We start from the raw sequence: 27374 nt of genomic DNA on the forward strand, positions 1-27374 counted from the left end.
TCCATCACTCCTCCCTCTCTCCTCTCTGTTCCAGCTGGTTAGGAGAGATGGTTTTATAATAGTTTATTTTTTGTGCCAATATATTTTTTAAATAAACATTTTGTGTCCATTTTGCTGAGTCTGAGAAAATCTGCTCCTCGACTGAAATAAGTACACCTACTGATAGCCTAAGCCTTGTATTGTTGTGCTACAGTGATTACAGCAGATTCTGCTGTCACCTCCCCGATAGTAATCTGCAATTGGTTTGAGCTGCTTTGGCCCAATATTGGCAGTTATTGATCAGGACAGCCATATCTCCATAGGGTTTTTGAGTTCTTGAATTTTAATAAATTCCTAATCAATTGATTGGGAAAAATAAAGGTTGCCATTTTTGGAGGGCCACTCCCAGAACAATCTACAATTGGTTTGCGGTGCATTGGCCCAATATTGGCAGAGTTATTGATCAGGACAGCCATATCTCCATTGGGTTTTTCACTACTTTTACCACGGTCCCTAAAATGCCGAATGTGGATGTCTGTTGAATGTCGAATATAAAAACAACTTTACCACGGTGAGATGCACCCAGTTTTCTCACGAGCCGGGATCTGCGCATTTTTCCAAGAGAAGCCCGTGCTGAAGAATCCGTTCCATTTCGCGGCCTTCTTCGGAGCTGGTGTGTGTGCATTCTGGAATGTTTATGTTTGAACGCTTATTTCTTTGCCGACGGATGTTTTACATTGACCGTGACTCTATCTGAACTCGCTGGCGTTTTAAACGGTTTGCTAAAGTAGATAAATACTTCCTAACCGGGCCTTTTTACAGGTGTTTACTACGACTAGGTAAGCTACATGAGGATGTAGCTATGTAATCAGAATGTTAGGTGGGTTTTGGGATATTACTGCTAGTTAGCTTTGTAATCAGAATGTTAGGTAGGGTTTTGGGATATTACTGCTAGTTAGCTTTGTAATCAGAATGTTAGGTGGGTTTTGGGATATTACTGCTAGTTAGCTATGTAATCAGAATGTTAGGTGGGTTTTGGCATATTACTGCTAGTTAGCTATGTAATCAGAATGTTAGGTGGGTTTTGGGATATTACTGCTAGTTAGCTAGTTAGCTAGTTAGTTTCCAGATATTACTGGAAAGTTAGCTTTGTAATCAGTGTACCGACCTTTTATCGAAGACTTGACTGGACGTTACTGCCTGCCAACGTTGACAGAACATAGTATGACAGAACAGTCTACTTCCTCATCCATACTTAAGTCATAAAACGACGTCAAGATGAACCCTTTGGAATGATCCATAACCGTTTCAGCACTTGTGAACCTCCCACGTGAGAGGATTGTCTTTTGGGAGTCTTGCTTTGAAAGTGAAGCGGTTCACCTGGCGCGTGGTGCTGTGGCTGAGGACGTTTGAGAGTAGACCTAAGCAGTCTTAAGAAAAAGCCTATATATAATGCCCGATGTAGACACGGCTGCAGCGAGTAGGCTATGTCAACCATTAGGGGTTAATCAATGATTTAATTGTTTCCTCTCTATGTATTATGCTCTGCATGATCGCACCTTATTTCAGGTCATTGGTTTTTTCCCCCATCCAGATATGTTTATTTTTTGTTCATTTTTAAACCAGTGTACTGTTGTGATTGTGTAGGTTCTCATGAATAGATCCACTCCACTGGACTGAAAGGAAGTCAGAAAGAAGACCAGGAAGAGAATAAGTAGTAGTTTTAGTGAGTGGTAATGGCCTACTCTAACTACAGCAGCCTGAATAGGGCTCAACTCACCTTTGAGTATCTACACACCAACTCGTAAGTACCATCTTGGGGAAAATACACCCAATACATACCACACATGCATCACACCCAGACCAATTCTCACGCCACCAATGTTCACTTTGCCCAACATGCCGACTTATGTTTTGAAGGTTTTCTAGGCCTATGGAATAACGGTTTACTAATGACTGCAGTCAGGGTTTTTTTAACTTTTTTTTTAATTTAACCTTTATTTAACCAGGCAAACATGTAAGAACAAATTCTTATTTACAAATGCAGCCTGACCAAAAAGCAATGGCTCTTTGGGGTGTGGTGGTACTGTATCCATTTTACCCTCAGTCTGTGACTTGCACTGCACATGATCCATAACAAGGTGACCTGCATGATTCCAAAGAAAAAACTGAGCTCTGAACATGTTACATGAACCATTTGTATGCTGGTGGATTTTGAGATGAAGCCACTCACTAGTGGTCTCCTGAGCCCAGGGCTTCACTGTCTTATCAGTGTAATCCAGAATCGTAGGGGCTCCAACACAGTTTAAAAGCTAAGTTAGAATAGACACTATGGATGACTATATGAAACCTGCTTTCTGGGCACCACTGAGTCTGAAGACAATGGAAGGATGGGGGGGGGTGGGGTCAGGAGGAATGACGTTGACTGCTACGGAACAATGATTGAGTACATAAAACTGAGCAACACCTGTTTAAAACCCCTGTGAACCGCTGGGATGTTATATAATTGGATGCTGATGTTCCAAGGTCACTGCTATGTGACAGCCAGACATGAGATTCTCTTTCTATAGCTGCTGTGGCTTACAAAACAAGATTAGGATTCAGATTCACCATAGAGGCCAGGTAGAGCCTGGACATTAACACCATCAAACAATACTGCAAGGATCAACTTTATCTTATGCCACCTGGTGCATGTAAGGCCCCTATTCAATGTGCATCAGCGTACAGTGTACAGAAGCGAGCGTGGCGCAGAGGACCAAACCGCAGACCATGTTATCCTGGATTGCCCGGTGTACCACCCACCCAACGGGATGCATGGTCTGTCGGTATTAGATGACGAGACGATGACGTGGCTTCTGGAGGGGTGTCCAGAAATATAGCCCGGGTGAGCCCCTGAACCAGGTCTCGGGGTGGTAAAAGGGTAGCCCCTCGGCCCCGAGCCTGGTGGAGTGGAGAGGAAAACAACTACCCATACGCCGAAGAAGAGGCGTACATCTCTTAATCATTTGGGTTAAGAGTGTAAACATAATGCAAGAGAATTCAAGAACATGGTCTAAGACTGGTATGGACCAAGGCAAATTAGTGGCAGACCATCCCTCCTCATTGAAGTGTTTTTCCTGTATCAAGAATGAGCTGACACTATCCATCCCCTACAATAATCAAAAGGAAAATACTAGAGTATGTTAAATGTAATGGGAGGAAGAGGTCTGACGGGCCAGATGAGACTTTTTGGGGAGGACAGGGGAACCCCGAGGAATGTCAATGAAGCCCCAGTATGCACAGGAGAGGAAACCCCTCGCAAAGTTGAAACAACTCCACGTTCGCAGGAGAGGGAAGCAGTGCTCCTGGGAATTAGTTGAGACTTGCTGCTGATATTCAAGGTGTCAATGCTGAGAGAGACAACTAAATGTTTGTCTTCAAATCAGTCAGATGTTATGAGAGCATCATTTGAATTATGAGAATTATAATTATCAAACTGCACAAGAGAAAGTTGTTTTAATCACAAGCAGATTAATTAAACTCTGAGCTTTCTAGATACCTCGATTGAGAGAGCACACAGAGAACCCAAATGCTTCTTAATTGTGCTGGGAATCTCAGCCAGCGGCTGTGTAGCAGACGTGTATCAGCTAGACAGTGTTGGCTTCTCTGGTGCTTTGTCAACCCAAATACGCTCGGCAACAAGTAGGCCTACTACTGCGAGCAGAAGATGGAGGGTCAATACCCACCGGTCTCTGCGGAGGAGGTCAAAGGGTGATGATTGCAGCAGTGTTGGCTTTACTATTGTGCTGGAACGTCACTCCCTGGAGACATGTAAGTCCAAATGAGGATGACTAAGTAGTAAATGAAGGAAGATGCTGTGTGATGACTTTCCACAGTAAATTACAATGTACACTGAAGCAGTGGCGGATACAGAAAGTGGCTGATGGGTAGGCCTGGAAAAATCTGGGTAGGCCTGAGTGAAACTCATCACCGCACGTTTTAGACCTATGTATGAGCAGCCAGATGGATGGAACACAACCGGGCTCGCGATCATAGGCGCCGATTTATGTTTCTGCCCGTGGGTGCTCGAAACATTTGGGTACGACCAACACACATGCACACGCGCACGCGCACGCACGCACGCACACACGCAAAATATTCGCAGGGACTGGAGGAGATCACTATGCAGACCATGAAACGAACGGAAAATAAATAAAGTACCTGTCTACCCAGAGAATGCAACGGACAGCCAAACAAGTTATTATAATACACACACGCAAGGCATTCAAGCGCACGCAATAGTCAATGAATTAACCAATAACCATCAACTATGGAGGACCAAGTCTGACAGAATTAACAATAAATATATAGGTACATAAATGAATGTATGAACAAATAAATGAACGAATACACACTAGGATCCTCTGATATTCCTTGAGCAGACAATTCCACAGTTTCCACAAAGCCTACTGCTCGTTCTTTAATTACCCCTCCATGAATGAATCGAATACAGACAGCAACTAGCTCGCGCTTGGATAGATCTTTATACTCATCCGCAAGTATGGCATAATATGTGGATTGCTCATGCAGTTCAGACTTTATCTTTCGAATTAGCAGTGAGGCTGCAGCCTCAAGCAGCTCATCCTGAATGTGATGGCTTAGAAGCGTGGCATTTCGAGGCAGTTCCTTCAGTCTATTTTCAATTTCTGGATCATATATTGACATGAACTTGAATAGCTCCAAGAAATTACCTTTATTGAGCGCCTCTTCCGTTTCTCTGTGACCTCTAAGTGGAATTTCCAACTAGGCACACAACATAGCAATGTCTAACACAACTTTAACGTGTTGCCGGTTTCGCTCTATGAATGAAACGGCATCACCGTGCATTTGATTTAACACTGTCCCACGGCTTTGGGGTCCATGGCTTTGCCTGTACCCATCCAACTTGGTGAGGGCAACAGCATGCGGCTTGCTAGACTCGTGTTTGTCACAGGCCTGCCGGAGACGTTTCCAATTTTTGTATCCATCTCTTATAAAAGTGAACTCCGTGTGCGCCTCTGGGAAATGTCGACACACTTTACAAAAAATAGCGTCTCTTTCTTTACTATATTCCATCCACTTGAACTTCTCGTACCAATTTCTACTGAAGGAGCGCGATTTCCCATCTATTACAGTGGTAGGGAATGTTACCAGCTTTGGTTGAGTGGCTGGTTCCTCCATGGCTGACAGATCCGACGGTGTAGTCCTACCAGTTAGCTCTTCACAAGCCGGTGGCAATGACGGTCGCAAGACAAAACTATTCACATTACAGTTAGTTAGTGAAAATTAAACTTTAAAAATATTTTATTATTATTATTATTATTTATTATGTATTTTTATGAATCTGACTGGGTGGGCCAGCTGTCAATCTGGGCGGGCCTAGGCCCACCCAGGCCCACCCATAGATCCGCGCCTGCACTGAAGCCTGTTGATGGATGGATTGCGTGATGTTACTACTTTATGAGGAAGACTCTGGAGTAAGAAAAGGTTGTAGGCTTATGGGGCGGCTGTGGCGCAGGAGGTAAAGCCGCCATCTGATGATCGCAAGGTTGGCAGGTCGGCGGTTCGAGCCCCGGCTGGCCACATGTCGAAGTGTCCTTGGGCAAGACACTGAACCCCAAATTGCTCCCAATGAGCGGGCCGGCGCCTTGCATGGTAGCTTACAGCCATTGGTGTGTGAATGTGTGTGTGAATGCGTGAATGAGAGGCCGTTGTAAAGCGCTTTGGATAAAGGCGCTATATAAGTGCAGTCCATTTAGGCTTAGCACATCTTAAAAATATATTGTCACCTTCTTAAAATAATGGCTTATGTCACTTTTGAGGAGAATGATGTTTTTGTCTAAATATCATATATTCTATATTTGGTTCAGTTTTTCTCAACTTGAAAATATGACGTACGCCATTATTTTAAGAAGGTGATGATATACAGGCTTAAGAAAAAGTGCAGATGTGATTTATCATATGAAGCCATTTTCCGCAACAATTTTTGCAACAGTCATTCAGGAGTGTTGATCTTCATTTTCTTACTACTGGACCCCTGGGTCCTACCCACTGATTTAGAGCCAACCATCACAGTACACAATCAGTCGCCCCCGCTATCCCTTACCACCACCCATAATCATTTCATACTACTTGCCCGCCTCTACCCAGACTTTCTTTGCCACTTAAATAAATGTTCAATTGAATTGACTGGTTGTTGTATGTTTCCAGGACAACCCACAAGTTTCTATTTGGAGCTCTGGCTGAGCTGGTGGACAACTCCAGGTACTAATAATGTCAATTGCTAAGGCCTTGAGTTTAATGACTCTTCTATTAACGATACACAACACTGTTCTCACTATGTATATGTGCTGCTAAATCACTTAAAATAAAACTTAGCAGTGTCAGGTTATGTTTACCCTGATCGGTCATACACCTGTCGATCATCTATCCTACAGGGATGCAAATGCAACCCGGATCGACATTTACACAGGTACGCCATGCACACACATATATATACACACACACACACACACTCCGACTCCAACACACATCTACCATCATGTTCTAACCTGTATTGCACCTCCCCTGGCTGACAGAGAAGAGACAAGACCTCCGTGGAGGCTACATGCTCAGTTTCCTGGACGATGGGACAGGAATGGATCCCAGTGAGTGCTACACTGATGTCACTCATATACAATGACTTACAATAACAGGGCTCTAACTAACAGAGACTGAGGTCCAAGTTATACTAGCATGTCTCATGGTAGGGTTAGTCTAACAAGTCAGTGCAGCATTGAACCATGCTAATCGCTGGCTCTTTCTCTACATCTCACTCACTCTCTCTCTCTCTCTCTCTCCATCCTTCACTCTCAGATGAAGCTACTCATGTGATTCAGTTTGGGAAGTCCAGTAAGCGGACTCCAGAGTCCACTCACATCGGCCAGTACGGCAACGGGCTAAAATCGTAAGAGACATGTGGAACTCCCAGATGAAGCTGACGGACAGACCCCACTGAATAGATGTGTTGTGTCTTTGGAGGTTATTGACTTACTGTGGTGTGTCTGTTCTTTAGGGGCTCCATGCGTATTGGGAAGGACTTCATCTTGTTCACTAAGAAGGAGAACACACTCACCTGCCTGTTCCTGTCTAGAACATTCCATGAAGAGGAGGGGCTGGATGAGGTCAGGGGTCAGCTGTAGTGGTTTAATCTGGCAATAAAGTGTAGGATGTCTTTTGTTGAATCCCAAATGGACTCCTAGCATCCAGGCACTTTATGTAGATCTGAAAGGACTGGAGAGGTGTATCCAATAGGGCCATGATTTCACTAGTTTCTGTTGTTTATACCTATTCCATTCAGTGTGTATGGCCTGTACAATAATGCTGGTTATCTTCCCTCACACCGGCAAAGAACCGTTTCGGTTTGCATTTGCAAACCAAGTCTGGAACCGGCCACCGCGTTCAGACCGAAACTGAAAAGTTGGTTCGCAGCGGGAATCTGAAAATAGTGGTTCTCAAGCGGGAACCAAAACGTAGAACAGTCACGTCGTCAGTAGGTGTGTCATATTCTAGGCTGCAAAGACCAGCAAGAAGGAAGGAGACAAAATGGAATCTAATCTAAATCTAATCATTAGTGATCAAAACAATTATCAAAAGTTTCATCATTCTCTCTATCTTCCTCACATGCTCAGCAAACACACACACTCACACAAGCGAACGCACATTTCGTAAGCCATTTCTATTCCAGTAATGGAGCAGCTGATTAGTAAGAGAACGCGTGTAGAAAGTGTCTTTTGTTTCGTTCCATAGAAAATAGTGTTTATTTCAGATACTGTAGTGGAAGATATTATCCTAATTTCCAGGGAAGTAGCCGCCATCTAGTTGTGACATTTTTGTTTATCCTGCCCCTTCATCACCCATCGTTGATGACGCGGATGGTTCTGGTTACACTGGTATGAACGCGGGCTGGTTCGCCAGACAGCATCAAGGTTCGGAGGTTCCCGAACACGAACGTGAACCGGAACAGTTCTTTGTCGGTGTGAAAGCCCTATGAGTGACTCCTCTGTCAGGCGATGAGGTTAGGACTCAGTAAGATGGAGATTGTCCTTTAAGCATTTGTGTAATATTCAGTTATTCCCTCCCCTGTCAGGTGATTGTGCCTCTCCCCACCTGGGAACTGAAGACCAGGCAGCCAGTCACAGCTGACCCTGAGAAGTATGCCATTGAGACAGAGCTCATTTACAAGTACTCTCCTTTTAAAACTGAACAACAGCTGATGGAGCAGTTCAACAAGATAGAAGGTAGCAGTGGTAAGTGTGTGTGTGTGTGTGTGTGTGTGTTTTGCCGGGGGGGGGGGGGGGCAGCTGTGTGTTTTAACAGCAGTCATTTGTGTGTGTAGGTACTCTGGTGATCATCTATAATCTGAAGCTGATGGATACTAGAGAACCAGAGTTGGATGTAGAGACAGACTACCAGGATATTCTGATGGCTGGGACTCCAGCAGAGGGAGTGTGAGTATTAGTGTGTGTGTGTGTGTGTGTGTGTGTGTGTGTGTGTTTTCATGCGTGCATGATAGCATGAGGGGGGGGGGGGGGGGGGGGGGACATAAACATGAGGGGGGAAAATATATATTTTGGATAAACATTTGTACTGTAAATGTGCATGACTAACCTGTACTTAAGGTAGTGATCAAGACTATGTGTGTGTAGTGATAGCATCACTTCCATCCCCACAGTAAGCCAGAGTGGCGATCATTCCGAGCATACGCAGCTGTTCTGTACATTGACCCACGCATGAGGATCTTCATTCAAGGACACAAAGTCAGCACCAAGAGAATGTCCTGCTGCCTTTATAAACCTAGGTAACACACACACACACTTCACAAAGAGGTCTTCGTGCACCTCATAGAAATCCAGGTGCACTCTATACAGTCTATACAACAACTGTGTCTGTGTGTCATCAGGGTGTATAAGTACACGTCAACTCGCTTCAAAACCCGTGCTGAGCAGGAAGTGAAGAAGGCTGACCACCTTGCTAAGATCGGTGAGTCTCCATTCGAAATAACTATTTTAACTCTCAGAACCCTTTTCTACACACTTAAACCACCTGTGCTGTTTGGCTGAATGCGTGTATGTGTCTTTCAGCTGACGAGAAGGCTCGCGAGGCGGAGAGTAAGAGTTAAGCTCTGGAGGCCAAGACCAGGCCAAGACCAGACCTGTCCAGAGATGCACGGGTAAGAACACACACACACACACACACACATACAAAACGAACCATCACATTGTTGCATGGAAGTTATTGTTCTTTTTTAATTCTATAAACATGGCAATATCTTGCAACCCACTTGCAATATCATGCCCGGTCCTCTTCCCCAGGCCATGCTGAGGAAAGCCCAGGAGTTGGCCTTGATGCTTCGTGGAGATGCCGAGATGAAGAGGAAGATCCAGGAGACCAAACAGAAGTCAGTCGAGACGATCAATTACATTTACATTTTTGGCATTTGGAATGGAATGGAATGGAATGGACTTTATTTGTCATTGCTACAGTACAGGTACCAAACAACGACATTTAGGAGGGGTGGCTCCCCTGGTGTTAGGAAAGGAAAAAGAAAACACATTTTAGAAAAAGCATAGATGCATAAAATCACAAGAAGGTAAGGAGCTGGTTTACATCAATAAAGGCTATGTACACAATCCACTGTACTATACTGCACAGATAGTCAACTAGGGTTGTCATATTGCACAAAGAGTATTTTTTCACATTATTTTAAAGTGTCACAGTTTGCAGGCTTGAAAATGTACATGTTTGTGCCTCAGCATTAGCTGCCATACAATCCGTCCGGACTGTCCTGGTCCCAGAACTTAGGCCTTTTCTGTGTTCAGGGCCTTGACGGCCCTGTGGTAGAAGCAGTCCTTCAGTCTGTTTGTCTTAGCGGCCGGGGTCCTGTACCTCCTGTTCGAGGGCAGCTTGACAAAGTGTACGTGCCCAGGGTGGGTCGGGTCCCTGGAGATCTTGGAGGCCCTCCTGAGACAGCGTGTGTTGTACAGCTCCTCCAGAGAGGGGAGGGGGGCGCCGGTGATCTTCTGTGCTGTTCTCACGACTCTCAGTAGCTCGTTTCTCTCCGCTGTTGTGCAGCTGTGGAACCAGTTGGAGATGCCGAAGGTGAGGATGCTCTCCACTGCGCCGTGGTAGAAGGCCACCAGTATCTCCTGCTTGTTGTGTTGTTTCCTGAGGCATCTCAGGGTGACACCTTATTCCAAAGGGACTTATAATCGATACATTTGACTAAGCAAGTGAATCATAAATTCACCTGTCGTAGCAGGAAGAGTAATCTAGCTCAGGCCAGGGGCCATTGGCAGTCGTGAAGACAATAAAAACAATTGTTTAAATGCAAGGGTTTATTAATTTACAGAAGTCAGTCTACCTTATAAATAAACAAATAAAATTAAGCTAGTTACAACTATAAAACGTACACATCCCTACTTCTCTCTCTCTCTCTCTCTCTTTCTCTCTCACTCTCTCTCCACCCCTCTTCCCAACGCTTCTCTTTCTCTACCCCCCTCAGAGCATTAAAGGAGCCTAAGGAGCTGAGTTTTATCTTTGGGGTGAACATCGGGCAGAGGGACCTGGATGGGATGTTTGTGTATAACTGCTCTCGCCTCATCAAACTGTACGAAAAAACAGGGCCTCAACTGGAGGGAGGAATGTGAGTCACACACACACACGTACAGTATGTAACTGAAGAGGAAGTATGCTAACTGTGGACTCTTAATGCTTAACTCTACTATCAACTATAAATGCGTATTTCTCTGTATGTATGTCAGGGATGTGGAGGTGTGGTGGGGGTTGTGGATGTTCCCTACCTGGTTCTGGAGCCCACTCACAACAAGCAGGACTTTGCAGATGCTAAAGAGTACCGACATCTTCTGAAAGCCATGGGAGAACACTTAGCCCAGTACTGGAAGGATAGCAACATCGGTGAGACTCACGCAACAGCAGAGTTACACTGACACAACCCCTTAACCACTATAGAATGGTTCAAATTGTTTCTGTGTTTTGTTGTGTGTGTGTGTGTGTGTTGTAGCTCAGAAGGGCATTGTTAAGTTTTGGGATGAGTTTGGGTACCTGTCTGCCAGCTGGTCCTCGACCCCCTCCTCAGAGCAGAGGTACAAGAGACGCCGTGCCATGGAGATACCACTCACTATACAGTGTGGTAAGTTGCACTCACGCACACAGTAACTTTCAGCACATATACAAAGACACTGATCTCCTTCTCTCCATCCCCTACAGATAAGTGTTTAAAGTGGAGGACTCTGCCATTCCAAATGGATTCAGTGGATAAACGATATCCAGACAGCTGGGTGTGTCTGATGAACCCTGACAGCACCCAGGATAGGTACACAGAGAGACACCCACTATTACATATAGTCACCTTCTTAAAATAATGGCTTAAGTCACTTTTGAGGAAAATTATGTTTTTGCCTAAATATCATATATTCTAGATTTGGTTCAGTTTATTCAGACTTTTGCAACACTTTAGAAATATGATGTAAGCCATTATTTTAAGAAGGTGACAATATGTGTATGCGCTACTGATATGATGGAACTATTGAATGAATGAATGAATGAATGAATGAATGAATGAATGAATGGACTTTATTGTCATTGCTACAGTACAGGTACCAAACAACGAAATTTAGGAGGGGTGGCTCCCCTGGTGTTAGGAAAGGGAAAAAAAAACACTTTTAGAAAAAGAATAAAATCACAAGAAGGTAAGGAGCTGGTTTACATAAATAAAGGCTATGTACACAATCCACTGTACTATACTGCACAGATAGTCAACTAGGGTTGTCATATTGCACAAAAGTATTTTTTCACGTTATTTAAAGTGTCACAGTTTGCAGGCTTGAAATGTACATGTTTGTGCCTCAGCACTAGTTGCCATACAATCCGTCCAGACTGTCCTGGGCCCAGAACTTAGGCCTTTGCTGTGTTCAGGGCCTTGACGGCCCTGTGGTAGAAGCAGTTCTTCAGTCTGTTTGTCATAGCGGCCGGGGTCCTGTACCTCCTTTTCGAGGGCAGCCTGATAAAGTGTACGTGCCCAGGGTGGGTCGGGTCCCTGGAGATCTTGGAGGCCTTCCTGAGACAGCGTGTGTTGTACAGCTCTTCCAGAGAGGGGAGGGGGGCGCCGGTGATCTTCTGTGCTGTTCTCACGACTCTCTGTAGCGCGTTTCTCTCCGCTGTTGTGCAGCTGTAGAACCAGTTGCAGATGCCGTAGGTGAGGATGCTCTCCACTGCGCCGCGGTAGAAGGCCACCAGTATCTCCTGCTTGTTGTGTTCTTTCCTGAGGCATCTCAGGGTGTATAGCCGCTGTTGTGCCCTCTTGATGGTGCCTTTTGTGTTGTCCTTCCAGGCCAGGTCATCCCGCATGTGATGTCCCAGGAATCGGAGGGTTGAGACTCTCTCCACGCTCTCTCCGTCGATGAGCAGGGGCTGGATCTCGGACTTTTTCCTCCTGAAGTCTACGATGAATTCCTGGGTCTTTGACTTGTTTAGCAGCAGGTTGTTAACCTTGCACAGCTTGCTCAGTTGCTCTACCTCATCCCTGTACGCCGCCTCGTCCCCCCCCGAGATACATCCCACCACGGTGGTGTCGTCTGCAAACTTTACGATGTAGTTGCTGGGGTGGACGGGGGTGAAGTCGTGGGTGTAGAGGTTGTAGAGGATGGGGCTTAGCACGCAGCCCTGGGGGGACCCAGTGCTGAGGCTGAGGGCTGTGGAGGTGTGGGGGCCCACCCGCACCCTCTGGGGGCGGTCGGTCAGGAAGTCCTTGATCCACGCACATATAGAGTATGATAGACCCAGGTCTACCCTCCACAGCCCTCCTCCTTCCTCCCTGTCCGCCGATGACTTTGTCACCTACTTTGAAAAAAAGGTGGACGACATCAGCAGCACCTTTCTCCCCCCTCCGCTCCCTCCTCCCACTAACAATGCTAACACTGTTCCCACTAACAATGCTAACACCCCTTCCAAACTCCCCCCTCGACACTCGATCTCTGGATTGTCATCTTTTTCCCCCCTCTTCCCCGATGAGATTCTCACACTTATCACATCAAAGCGGGCAACCACATGCCCTCTTGACCCCATCCCCTCCCCCCTTCTCCAATCCATTTCCGCCGACATCCTTCCTTACCTTACCACCCTAATCAACTCCTCCCTATCCACTGGATCTGTCCCAGCGGCCTTCAAAATAGCCAGAGTCAAGCCTCTCCTCAAGAAACCTACCCTTGACCCATCATCTGTCCACAATTACAGACCGGTATCCCTTCTCTCCTTCCCTTCCAAAACCCTTGAACGCGCGGCATCTAAACAACTGATTGACTATCTCCGGAAGATGGATCACTTAGACCCCCACCAATCCGGCTTCAAGGCTGGGCATTCCACTGAGACTGCGCTCCTTGCTGTCACGGAAGCCCTCCACTCTGCCCAAGCTTCCTCCCTCTCCTCTGTTCTCATTCTCCTTGACCTGTCTGCTGCCTTCGACACAGTCAATCACCAGATCCTTCTCTCCATCCTCTCAGACCTGGGCATCTCTGGCACCGCACACTCCTGGTTTTCTTCCTACCTGGCGGGCCGCTCCTACCAGGTGACCTGGAGAGAATCGCTATCTTCTCCACGAACCCTCTCCACTGGAGTTCCCCAGGGTTCCGTCCTAGGGCCCCTACTCTTCTCCCTCTACACCAAGTCTCTTGGCTCGGTAATCTCTTCACATGGGCTCTCCTACCACAGCTACGCAGACGACACTCAACTCTTTCTGTCCTTCCCCCCGTCTGATGTACACGTGGCAACCCGTATCTCAGCATGTCTCGCTGACATTTCAACTTGGATGGCTGACCACCATCTCAAGCTCAATCTTAACAAGACTGAGCTCCTCTTCATCCCCGGGAAAGCCTGCCCTCTCCAAGACTTCTCCATCACAGTGGAGAACTCTACTGTAACCCCCTCCCTGACAGCCAAGAACCTTGGAGTGATCCTGGATAACCGACTATCCTGTGCGGAGAACATTGCAGCAACGGCTCGCTCCTGCAGATTCCTCCTCTACAACATCAGAAGGATACGACCATTCCTTACCAGAGACTGGCAGCGCAACTCTTGATCCAGGCACTGGTCATCTCCCGCCTGGATTACTGCAATGCACTCCTGGCTGGGCTCCCCGCTTCAGCCATTAGACCTCTGCAGCTCATCCAGAATGCTGCTGCCCGGCTGGTATTCAACCTCCCCAAATACTCGCATGTCACCCCTCTCCTTCGCACCCTGCACTGGCTCCCGATAGCAGCTCGCATCAGATTCAAGACCCTGGTGCTTGCATACCAGGCAGCTAAAGGGACAGCCCCTGCCTACCTGAAGGAAATGGTAACCCCCCAAACCCCTGCCCGCTCACTCCGCTCCTCCACCTCGGCTGGCCGACTGGCCCCACCTCCTCTACACAGCAGTCGGGCTGCCCGATCACGTCTCTTCACAACACTGGCTCCCCGCTGGTGGAATGAGCTCCCCACGGCTGTCAGAACGGCAGAGTCACTACCCATCTTCCGTCGTAGACTGAAGACCCATCTCTTCAGGTTACATCTTAACTGCTCCTCCTGAGACATCTTCCGACCCTCACCACTACGTCTCCTAAAGACACCCGCTTTCCCCTCTACTGTGTCCCTAGAACTTCTATTGCCCCCATTGTACTGTTTCTCAGTTTCTCCAGTAATAAAATAAAAAAATAAAAAAATAAAAAAAATAAAAAATGTTTTAGTAGAAGGCGATAATAGGGAGAAGGTTTTTCCTCCTATCAGTGGCCCCGGGCCCGAGCTAGAGTACTCTTCCTGCAACGAATGGTGGACTGCTGATTCACATGCTTAGTATTCAAATGTATTGATTGTAAGTCGCTTTGGAATAAGGCGTCTGCTAAATGCCAAAAATGTAAATGTAAATGTCTAGTAGTTTGGTCACTAGCCTGTCTGGAAGGATGGTGTTGAAGGCGGAGCTGAAGTCCACGAAGAGCAGTCTCGCGTAGCTGTTTCCCCTCTCCAGGTGGGATAGAGTGGCGTGGAGAGTCGTCGCTATGGCGTCCTCTGTGGACCTGTGGGCTCTGTAGGCGAACTGGTATGGATCCAGGTTGGGCGGGAGGCGTGTGAGTATGTGGGCCCGGACTAGTTTCTCGAAGCACTTCATGATGATTGGTGTGAGTGCCACCGGGCGGTAGTCGTTTAGGCAGCTCACCGTGCTTTTCTTCGGGACTGGGATGATAGTTGAGGTTTTCAGGCAGGGTGGGACGGTGGCCTGGGACAGGGACTGGTTAAAGATGTTGGTGAAAACCCCGGCCAGCTGGTCGGCGCAGTCTCTCAGCACCCGTCCCAGGACGCCATCCGGCCCAGAGGCTTTCCTGGGGTCCACCGCCTTCAGTACGTGTCTCACCTCATGCTCTGTGAGGGTGAGGCTGCTGAGAGCTGGAGAGAGTGGTGTTTGTGTTGCGGTTACCTCCGTTCGCCCCTCGTCGAACCGGGCGTAGAAGGTGTTCAGCTTTCCCGCCAGCAGGGGGTCGTCCTCTGCGGCTGTGAGCCTGTTGGCTCTGAAGTTTGTCATCTGCTGAACCCCCTGCCACATCCGCCTGGAGTCGTTGCTCAGGAGGCATTCCTCAATCTTCTCTCTGTGCTCTGCCTTGGCCGCTTTGATGCCGCGCTTTAGGTTGGCCCTGGTGGAGCTGTACAGCGGTGTGCTCTTCCCTGCGAAGAAGGCGTTGTCCCTCTCGTTGATCAGTTTTTGGACCTTCCCAGTCATCCATGGCTTCGTGTTGGGGTAGACCCGGACCCGTTTGTCCACGGTGACTGAGTTGGTGCAGTTCACTATGTGGTTCAGAACCGACGACGTGTACTGTTCCAGGTCCTCATGCTCATATTCCTGCCATAGGGTGTCATTTAGGCAGATCTGCAGTGGAGCGGACCCTTCTGGCCAGGTTCTGACAGTCTTAGTGGTGATGGGAGCACTTTTCCCCATTGTAGTGTATGCAGGAATCAGGAGGATTGACACATGGTCAGACATGCCTAGATGAGCTAGCGGACTAGCCTTGTAAGCACGTTTGATGTTGGTGTATACCTTATCCAGTGTTTTTTCTCCTCTCGTTGCACATTTCACATGCTGATAGAACTTGGGTAGTACTGCCTTCAGGTCGACATGATTAAAGTCCCCCGCTATGATGTGAATAGCCTGTGGATCAGTGCTTTGTTGGCTACTGATGACTTCATATAGTCGCGCCAATGCTACTCTGCTGTCTGCGCTAGGCGCTATATACACACATGTAATTAGCACCGCGTTAAACTCCCTAGGGAGGTATGTGGGTCGGCATTTAACAGTCAAGTATTCCAGGTCTGGGGAGCAGTGGCTACTTACAGTTTTCGTGTTTAAGCACCAGCTGTCCTTCGTAGATATAATGAGGCCGCCTCCGCGGGTCTTCTCACTAAGCAGCGTTCGGTCAGCGCGGTGCAGCGTTCGCCCCTCCAAGCTAACAGTAGCGTCCACAATGTTGTCATTTAGCCAGGTTTCGGTCAGAATAATCACACAGCTATCCCCTACGATGTTGTTTTTGGCCACCTGTAGTCTCAGTTCATCCATCTTGTTCGTCAGGGATCTGACGTTAGAGAGGAAAATGCTTGGCAAAGCTGGTTTGTTTGGGCTTCTCCTCAGCCTTGCTAGCAGGCCTCCCCGGCGGCCACGCCGTTTCCTACGGTCTCGGCGCCGGCGTTTCCGCCTCAGGGAGGGGACTGTGAACCAGGGCTCTCCCGGTCGCCGTGCGATGTCCTTGTTTATCCTGTATTGCTCCAGAAAATCCGCCGTAACTATCTTGTCGTTTTGCGTGCCGACTTCTAATAAGTCGAGCCTGCTGTAGGTACTATATACACAACTGTTCCCTATAAGTACTAAAAAAAAAGTGAACATACAAATGTTCTTAAAAACACAATGAAACACCAGTGTGGTAGCCCCCCCAGCTGCAGCGACTAAGCGCGCGGCCATCTTGCTGTTGGCATCATTGTGTGTGTGTGTGTGTGTGTGCGTTCTGGTGTTTTAGGTGTGATGCGGCTGAGCAAAAGCAGAATGTACCGTATGGAGTTCTAAAGAAGGACAAGCAGACAACTGAGGACAAACAAAAAGAGCTCACAGATAAGATCAAACAACAGCAGGAGAAACTACAGGCACTTCAGGTAGACACACAGTTACATAAACATGCACACTCCTTTTTCAGAGGGCAACTTTCTCATGTTTGTTGATTAAATAGACTTGAGCCCAAACTGTTTTTGATGAATGGCGTAAATCTGCACCCCCTAATTGGTGTGTGTGTCTGTGTCTGTGTGTGTCTGTGTGTGTCTGTGTGTCCGTCCGTCCTCGTGTCCTCAGAAAACTAGTACTATCAGGTCTTCAGCAGATGTGCGGAAGTTACCTTTGGATGTCAGCTTGAGACCTAACACAGAGAACTCTTCTCAGGTACCTCACACTGGTACATACTCTCTCTCTTGCTTTCTAAATATAATATAATAGAATAGAATAGAATAGAATATACTTTATTGTCGTTGTACAGTTGCCTATACAATGAAATTGTAGTGGCTCTTCCGAAGGTGCAAAAAAAACACAAAACATATTCACATATTCACAAACATATACACATATAAGATAAACATTTATGAACATGTCTTATGTCTACTGTTCAGTGTTCTGATGGTCCATGGGTAGAAACTGTTGGACAGCCTGTTTGTTCTAGCCTTTATGCTCCTGTACCTCACTCCAGAGCGCATCAGGCTGAACAGGTGGTGACCAGGGTGGAGGTGGTCTTTAAGAATCCTTCCTGCTCTGGAGAGGCACCGAGAGCGTGCCACGTCATCCAGGGAGGGCAGGGGACAGCCGATTATTTTTTCCGCTGACTTCACCACTCTCTGCAGTCTCTTTTTGTCCACTACTTTGCAGCCAGCGTACCATGCTGTGATGGAGAATGTCAGCACACTCTCAATGATGGAGTGGTAGAAGGTTACCAGCAGCTTCTCCTCCACCCTTCTTTTGAGAACTCTCGGGAAATGGAGTCGCTGCTGGGCCTTCTTTACCACCGCTGTGGTGTTGGCTGACCAGGTGAGGTCCTCTGAGATGTGGGTTCCCAGGAACTTAAAGGAGGGGACTCTCTCCACAACGTCTCCGTTGATGTAGAGTGGAGCAGGATCTGCCTTTACCTTTCTGAAGTCCATGACCACTTCCTTGGTCTTCTTGATGTTGAGAGTCAGGTTGTTTGTGACACACCACTCTGTCAGCCGCTGCACCTCGTCCCTGTAGGCTGACTCATCCCCTCCGGTTATGAGCCCCACCAAGGTGGTGTCATCCGCAAATTTAATTATTGCATTGGTGGGGTGGGTGGGGGTACAGTCATGGGTGTAGATGGAGTACAGGAGAGGGCTCAGAACACAGCCCTGTGGAGAGCCGGTGCTGAGCATGAGGGTGGAGGAGTTGTGTGGACCCATCTTGACTGTCTGTGGGCGGTTGGAAAGGAAGTCTTTGATCCAGGCACAGGTGGCGGGGGGGAAGTCCAGGGCAGCTAGCTTGTCCACGAGGATATCGGGGATGATGGTATTAAAAGCTGCACTGTAATCAACAAAGAGCATCCTCACCGAGGACTCCGGGTGTTCTAGGTGGCTCAGAGCAGTGTGGAGGGCTGTAGAGATGGCATCGTCAGTAGACCTGTTTGCTCTGTAAGCGAATTGGTGAGGATCAAAGCCTGGGGGGAGGCGGTCTTTGATGTGTTGAGATATGAGTTTCTCGAAGCACTTTGCGACCACTGGTGTTAGGGCAATAGGTCTGTAGTCATTGAGGTTATTTATGGTTGGGGTTTTGGGGAGTGGGATTATTGTGGCTGATTTGAGGCAAGGTGGAACGGATGCCTGACTCAGGGAGAGATTGAAGATCTTTGTGAAGACAGGTGCGAGCTGAATTTCACAGGCTTTCAGCACTACCCCAGGTATTCCATCAGGACCGGTGGCTTTCCTTGTGTTCACAGACCTGAACACACGACTCACTTGATGTTCTTCGACATTGAAAGTGTATGTGCTTCCGGACTGTGATGTCAGTGTCGCTGTGTTGGGCCTTGTTGCTTCGAACCGGGCAAAGTGATGGTTTAAGTCTTCTGCCAGCGAGGCTTCTGCACTGAGGGTCACAGGAGAGCTCCCTTTGTAGTTGGTGAGGTGTTTCAATCCCTGCCACACTTGACGTGAGTTATTGTCTGATAGGTGGCCCTCCACCTTCCTCTTATATGCCTCCTTGGCACCTTGTATGCCCCTTCTCAAGTCTGCCCTTGCTGAGCTGTACAGGGCCTTGTCACCTGTCTTGAAGGCGGAGTTACGGGCACTCAGGAGTGACTGAACTTCACTTGTCATCCAGGGCCTCCGGTTTGGATAAACACGGACGTGCTTTTCAACCATGACATTATCCGTACAGAACTTAATATATACATATATCAATCTCCTGTTCTCTGGGTCTCCTAGGCAACCAGGTCGTCAGAGCGAGTGACACGCCCCCGCTCTCCCCCCTTACCCGCCGTCCTCAAAAAAACCCCAAGCTTCCCTCCATCCTTCAGCCGCAAACCCACTAATGCCCGGACTGCTGCTGCAGCTCCCTCTCCACCCCCTGCTCCCAAAGCTGACCTATCTAAAGCCAGAGCTGCAACAAAGCTCCCACCCCCAGCTGCAAAACCCACCCCCAAAGCACCTGCCAAGACCCCTGCCAAGCCCCCTCCACTCAGCCGCAGCTCACGGGTAAGTGTGTGGTGGAATTCATCAGCTTGCTGGGTCAGGGTTTGTTTTTGTGACTATTTGGTTTATACTTCAACCAAAAGTGTTGGCTAGGTGAACAGTAAGATCCATGAAATTGAAAAATTCACAAAACACATACTCTATATACTGTATGTAGATAGTTAAATGTCCACCCATAGGTTGTGAGAGTGATAGCAGATGCCATGGATAAGTCATGGTCAACTGTAGTTTGTGCTTGTTTATAAAGGGCTGGTATGATTTGCTGGCTGAAATGCGGACGAGCGGGAACTACGTAACAAGACTTGATTTTCACTTTCAACATGTGTTTAAAACCTGTGTTCTGACAACAGAGTATTGTCTGCTGCTATAAAAACACCTATGGCCTTTGTTGTGGCCTGGTCTAAATAGGTAGCGTAAATGCCACAGCTGGTTTCCACTTCACTCAGTTTTTTCTTGTACCTGTGATGTTCACATTCGGGTGATGCCGACTCAAATGAGTGAACAAGTTCGACGTACAGCCAGCTACATACCCGATCACAGTTGAACAATGCCGGCATATAGCTTTGGTCCGATCCACCTGTCTTTGTCCATCGTCATTGTAGGTAACCGAGAAACCGTAGTTTTCCCAAAAAGGAGATTTAAGGGAAGCTAGAGGAACTTCAAGCTCTAGTTTATCTGTGTTCGCCATAACGACTGCTACTAATGATCTCTCTGTGGCGTGTGTGCACATGCGTACTGGCTGAGATTACTTTTCTGTGCGTGATTAATATATATTTTAAAAATAAAATAGTGCTACAGAACCAACATTAGTTCTGTCCGTTTAATTTGCTTTTATTTGGGAAAATGTAAAAAATCGACTGACCATCAGGAACGAATAATCGGTTATTCTGTCCCATCCCCAGAAAGCAGTTATGGTAGTAAGGTCTCTCTGTATGTATGGTATGGTATGGTCTCTCTGCAGACTCCAGCCAAATCCTCTCCTGCCAAACCAACCACACCTGCTAGCAGCCAACGCAAGAGAGTGATAAAGCAGGAAGAGAGTGAGGAAGAAGAGGAGGAGGAGGAAGAGGAGGAGGAGGAAGACGAGGAAGAAGAAGAAGAAGAGGAAGAAGATAGTGAGGAAGAGGAACCACAGCTCAAGAAATCCAAGATAGCATCGGCAGTTGGGAATCGTGGTAAAGCTGTTGAGAAGGCATCTCCAGCCAAACGGGGCAAGGTGACAGAGGTATGTATGCACGCACATACATACACACACACACACACACACACTAAACTACTTCTCAGACTTCCAAGTGTGTTGAGAGCGTACATCTTTCTCTGTTAAGACCCTGGTCAAGTCAACTGTCCAGCAGATTCAGTCTCAGTTTTGTGTTGTTTCACAGTGTCAATTCATCACATTTTCAGTTCAGTTATAGTGATGGCAAGAAGAACCTTGCTTAGCACGTATAGACAGACCAAAAGATGGAAAGACCTATCGTTGAGGAGGAAGTAAATGAATGAGGGCACATGAAAAGGAAAAAGGATGGAGTAGTGTTAGAAGAAGAGAGAGAAGAAAAAGAAGGCTGCCTTGGCTGAGAAGAAGTGGAGGTCCTTCAAAGACAACCAAGAAAGGAGATATAAAAGCACGTCAGTCCATGACAAACGTGTCAGAAGTGAGCAGGCCTCTATTAAAGCAGAGTGACATGGAGGGTAGTCTCTATTATGAATGTGGACTCCACTATGTATGCTAGCTGGTGCTTTCTCAAGTCCCCAAACAGTGATAGCAAATGAAGAGACGGCTAGAGTTCCACAGCTGCCCCATGGTGCAGGTCTTCATGCAACGTTGAAGTGGAACAGCAAGACTGCAGCTGCAATCAGACCCACTCTGCTGTTGACCTTGTAGGTGGTCATGCCCCCTGCCAGCACTAAGTTCCCCCAGCCTGAGAAGAAGAGTGGCAACATCCCGGCCGACCCCTGCGACACCGCCCCTGACTGGCAGAGCATTGCCCTCCTCCACCCCTAAACTCACCCCCACCCCACAGCCTGGGGCTAAAGCCAAGGTACACACACACATACACACACACACACACACACACACACACACACACAGACACAGACACACCTTACAGCCTCCATGACCAAACCCCCCACCCTTCAGCCGAGGACCAAGGTACTCACTACTGTCTGTAACCCTCACCTTCAGCCAAGACCAAGGGCTCTTCTCCTTCTCAACTAACTCAACTACTAAGTAGAATGGGTCCTGTCTTCTACTAACTCTGCTATATATGGAATGGGTTCTCTCCAGCTCTCCTTATTGACTTGAAATGACAAGTCGGTGATGGGTCCTGTCCTTCTCCCCTAACTCTACTCTAAATGGAATGGGTCCTGCCCTACTCCTATCTACTCTTTATGGAATTGTCTCAACTCTAAATGGAATGGGTCCTCTCCTTCTCACTTTGGATTTTGGTGTCTCTTTTCTATTTCCATCCCTGTGTTTTCTACACAGACATGGTCAGGACCAGCTCCTGACAAGACACGCTGAGTGACTGTCCAGTGGATAGGTTCTGGTATAATTCTGGGTTGTGAGCGTTTTTAAATGTACTGTGTTTTCATGTATTGTGTTGTGCATCTTTCAGGTGTCTGATAGTGATGAGGGGGAGGACCCAGCAAAGGATCTGAAGAATGCTCAGAAAGGTGAGAGATGCCAGGTGGTCTACAGAGTTCCACAGCTGAACACACAGTGGGACAACAGGACTTGGGATGTACACAAATGCTTATGCTCTGAAATGCATCCATAGTCCCTGTAATGAAATTGTGTATGTGTGTACATGTGTATTATCTCCTGTAGATAAGGGTTTGCTGGTGGAGGTGCGTGTGAGTAAGGAGTGGTACACCGGCAGAGTGGTTGCCATAGAGACCAGTAAGCAGAGTGTTCGTTGGAAGGTGAAGTTTGACTACGTGCCCAGATCCACCCCCAAGGATCGCTGGTACGGTCACTCTTAGAGAGAGAGGCATAAAGACATAAATATGTATGCATTCTCTCTGTTCTCTTACACATCTGTGTGTGTCTGTAGGGTGTTCAAGGGCAGTGAGGAGGTGAGGTTGATGCGCCCAACCTCCCCCATCACTCAGACCCCTGACACACAGCAGGAGACAGAAAAAGGAACCGCCCCCATGGAACCTGACACCACCCAACCAGGAACCAGTCGAGAGGTGACCGACAGCCTGGTCACCATGATGAGGTAAGCTAACAATGTCATCACTGGTATTGCTGTATTGTTTGGATATGATGTAACTGCTGCTGTATGATGGTGTGTGCGTGGTGTGTCTCCAGGACACTGCTTCGTTATTTCTTTCCCCCTGATTTCCGGATCCCAAATGATGACGTCAACAGTATGACAGCAGAGGAGCTGGTGGCCTTCCCCATGGTAAGACTGACCGCTGATTTGTACACACAACCCTTACCGTGATCCTCAGTTATAGAGATCTAATCTGGTCTCTCCGGGCTTTGATCTGCAAGGTTCTTAAAGCAGACAAAATCTGACAAATCATGGTGTCATGGAGGTGAGGTTCCAAATGGAAAAGGGTTGAAAAAATCCCTCGGATGTTTTCATAACTCGACTAGGTCAGTTTTAAGTTTCATTTGGTTTCTTCAAATGTCTTCACACAATCATTGCCCATCGCTCGCGAGGTAGATGACAGCAAGCATACTGAAGAAGTGGAAGTTAGAGGGAACGCATGTGGAGAAGCTAAACAAAGCTGATTTGGCAAAGTGAATGCAAACAGAAGAGATGGATTATCACGAATGGAAGAGATGCATGCGTGCAATAATGTATCTGTATCTAATCCTGTCTGTGTGTCCCTGTAGAAGGAGTATTTTCAACAGTTCGAGTTGGCTCTTCAGTCATTGTGTAACTCGTACCAGAGCAGAGCTGATGCCAGGGCCAAAGCTGTGGAGGAGAAGAGCAGCAGTGCTGAGACTAAGTTGAGGGAGGCCGATGAGAAACTACAGAAACTACGAACCAACATTGTAGCTCTGCTACAGAAAGTACAGGAGGTAGTTGGCTATGATGGCCTCATAGTCACTGAATGAAACCTGAAACAAATTCAAAAAGGAAGACAAAAGCTGTCAATTAGAAACAAGACTGGATCTAATTAATTGTGTGTGTGTGTGTGTGTGTGTGTGTGTGTGTGTGTGTGTGTGTGTGTGTGTGTGTGTGTGTGTGTGTGTGTGTGTGTGTGTGTGTGTGTGTGTGTGTGTGTGTGTGTGTGTGTGTGTGTGTGGACGGGCTGAAGTGCCACTGTCAGCCAATGAATAAAGTCAAGTATTCCTCTATGACTGTGACTGTGTCACTCCTAGAGGGCTGCAAGATTAAAGCATCTAATGATTTTAACTCTAGCATGTTTACAAAAATGGTTTCAGCACCTATAGAATCAAAGAATGTACAAACTTGTAACCTATACAATGCACTAACTAGTATGAGATATTTAGAACAACTTGTCATTTCATACAGTACCTTGACAGACAGTATAGTAGGATAGATTAGGACATGTTTATTCATTTGCACACAGGTCAGTACTTTGGACTGTGACCAGTTCACACTGGAATCTGATATAGGTCACATTTCAAAGGGCAATAGGAACAGCCAAACAAACAAATCAGATCTGGGCAGTAAATCAGAATTGAGCAGTAAGCCTTGCAGTGTGAACATAGTACCTTTCGTAGGGATTGACGTGCCATTGCCTCCCTCGTCCCATGGAGAATCATACCTCCAGTATAGTGGTTGAGCAAAAACATTTTTTGCCCCTTGCCACTCTGATTTATAAGTATCTGGAGGTATGTTTCCATTACCTGAAAATGACAAATGTTTAATAATTCAATGTTCAGTATTTCGTTTGAAATATTTTAACTTTATCTATCCTGTATGATGTTTACAATTATGAAAACAGTGTAGTCTTGGTTACCTCCCCTGCCAGCCACTGGTGTGGCCTCAGTGTCAGGAACTCAGCATGGCGGAGGGTGTAGGACACGTTCCTGTTTTCTTTGGAATTAATCAATGCCACTACCACCCCACTGTCTTCCTTCCCCCAGAGAGAGTTGATCTGAAACACATTAGTTGAAATTGTTAAATATGATTTCAGACCCTCTTAGACAACATCATACTACATATCAATATGTGTCATACTGTATGTACACTTTGACAAATGTGTAGAGCAGCTATTCTCACCGAGTGGGCCGTGGTCTCCTGGTGGGCCTCAGAGCACCACCAGTGGGCTTCGGAGCTTTTGGTAGCCTTCTATCAAAACATTAGATTGTTATTGTATTTGGAATTATTTATTCTTGTACTGCCCATTCAATACCTTGCTTTTGCACTTGGAACTTGTGTACTTATTATTCCTGATCACTAACAGTCCTCTTGACTACCAACGTTAAATGGACTCATTGTAAGTTGCTTTGGGCAAAAGCATCTGCTAAATGACAGTAATGTGATGTAATGTGAAGCGTGCTACATCTTTACCATAGCAAAAAAAAAGCCAAAAGGAGTGAAATGGTTCAAATCATTGTAATGCTTGATGGATGTCTACTCTAAACTTGGAGTTGGTGGCTGACAACATGACAGATGGATGTAATGTAAATAATGTAAATTAAATAAATAATGTATGCAAGGTACCATGGTTTTGGCTGGTTGATCTTGGTTGATCTTGTTTTTTGGGATGGGCTTTTTAACCTGCAATGCATATAAAGAAGAAATATTATTGTTAATTACAACAACAATAATGTAGAATATATTTGGCACAAAATAGTACTGTAGTAGTAGTTCATGATACCTCCTGTGCCATATCCACCTTCTCTTCCTCCTCCTCCTGTGTCATATCCACCTTCCTCACATCCTCCTCTTTCTCCTGTGTCATCCCTTGGTCTTTGTCACAGGAGTGTATCTTCTTTTTCCTGGACTTTTTAACCTGCAAAGCATATAAAGAAGAAATATTATTGTTACAACAATAATGTAGCCTATATTTGGCACAAAATAGTACTGTAGTAGTAGTTCATGATACCTTCAGAGGAGTAGTTTTGTGCTTTGGCGATGGCATGTCCGATGGTGGGTCAAAATATTTGCTTCTTTGGCGGGACTGTGTGGTGGTCTGACATTTTTTGGCCCACTGTTCTTCTGGGTTCTCTGGGACCTCAGGATGGCACGTTTTCGGCTTTATTGGTCTGATTGGCCACCAGGTGGAGCTTGATTACAGTTGGGCCTTAATCCAGAGTGCCCTTCTGGCCTTCAATAAGGAGAATGTCATCATTTACCTCGAGAAGGCACACCTTCTTATTGAGGGGAGATTTACCAGGAGACAAATGAGGAAGATGACTGTTGTCCACCTCTGCTCTGCTCATATCATCAAGGCTGTGAGTGGGGCGTTCAGCAGGAAGACCACAGACAAGGCTCTGAGAGAGTTTGCAACTTACTGCATTGCACAGCTGTTGAATAGCACATGCATGCTGGCTGCTCTCACAGTCTTTCGTCACATGTGTGTTGTGTTCACGGCAAAGTACTCATCAGAGGTAATAAAGAAGAGTATCACTGTCTTGCAAGGGCTCATAGCCAAAACTGGCACACTACATGGTGATACACAAACAAAGCCTCTCCTCCAACAGAATGAGCTTCCAACAGATGCTGAAACCATCTTTGCAAGGTCACCTTTTACAAAAATCAAAGCAAAAAGAAAGAAATCTTGAGCTCCTTCTATTCCGAGGAGGACAAAGACCAGGCAGAAGGCAAGAACAGTGAGGCTGGACCCAGCCTGGCCACCTCATTTGACTCTGCTGAAGGCCCTGTGGTCCAGGCCCTGAGACAGGCCGGAGAGGAGGGCGAGGATGACTTCCTGGTCCCCAAGAAGAAGATGAAACTGGAGGAGGAGAAGAAGACGGTGACCGTCGTCGAGGAGACAGCAGAAACCGCCGTCAAGGAGACAGCTGAGACCGTCGTCAAGGAGACAGCCGAGACCGTCGTCAAGGAGACAACAGCAACGGCCAAGCCTAGGACTGAAAGGCCAAAATGGCCCAAGAAGAAACACAGGCAGTCCGGAGGACGCCTCATGCCGGGGCCCTTCAGGGTGAAGATGGGGGGCCGAGAGTTCAGCGGACAGAGGCTGAGGGCCTACGGACTGAACCCCAAGAGGCTGCACTTCAGACAGCTAGGCAGGCAGAAACGAAAAAATAAATAAAATAAAATAAAATAAAACAAAGCAGAGAAGCAAAAGAGCAAGCAGTGAAGGAGCGGGTGAAAGGACACAATCAGACGTGCTTAACAAGAGAACTTCCTGCCAACTGAATATGTCCAAAATGTGACTGCACATAAGTAAGTAAGTAAGTAAGTAAAGCTTTATTTATATAGCACCTTTCATACAAGAAATGCAGCTCAAAGTGCTTTACAACAGGACTAAGAACATGAAGTGAATATAATAAAACATAGCATAGAATGAATATAAAAGTAGGGGAAAACAGTAAAAGAAAAGGTAAAGATAAAATACAATAAATTAAAAAAAGAGAAAAAGATAAACAAAATGCAACCTCTGCCTTAACACTTAGTAACC

At 46.7% G+C, this 27374-nt stretch overlaps 1 pseudogene across 1 annotated transcript; it reads left to right on the forward strand.

The window, feature by feature from the left end:
• The first annotated feature begins 1715 nt into the window (after positions 1–1715).
• On the forward strand, positions 1716–27005 carry LOC308163987 (ATPase MORC2A-like; annotated as a pseudogene). The gene is made up of 26 exons: positions 1716–1783; positions 6208–6261; positions 6435–6469; positions 6576–6644; positions 6853–6943; positions 7052–7160; positions 8126–8285; positions 8375–8486; positions 8711–8836; positions 8939–9018; positions 9120–9208; positions 9351–9436; positions 10541–10681; positions 10800–10953; positions 11060–11188; positions 11266–11371; positions 17087–17219; positions 17413–17499; positions 19536–19805; positions 20764–21027; positions 22418–22475; positions 22630–22768; positions 22856–23023; positions 23116–23209; positions 23650–23838; positions 26538–27005. The product of its transcript is annotated as an ATPase MORC2A-like (transcript).
• The last annotated feature ends 369 nt before the right edge of the window (positions 27006–27374 follow it).

Source organism: Nansenia antarctica, assembly GCF_963989245.1.
Source record: "Nansenia antarctica genome assembly, chromosome: 8".
Classification (NCBI taxonomy): domain Eukaryota; kingdom Metazoa; phylum Chordata; class Actinopteri; order Argentiniformes; family Microstomatidae; genus Nansenia; species Nansenia antarctica.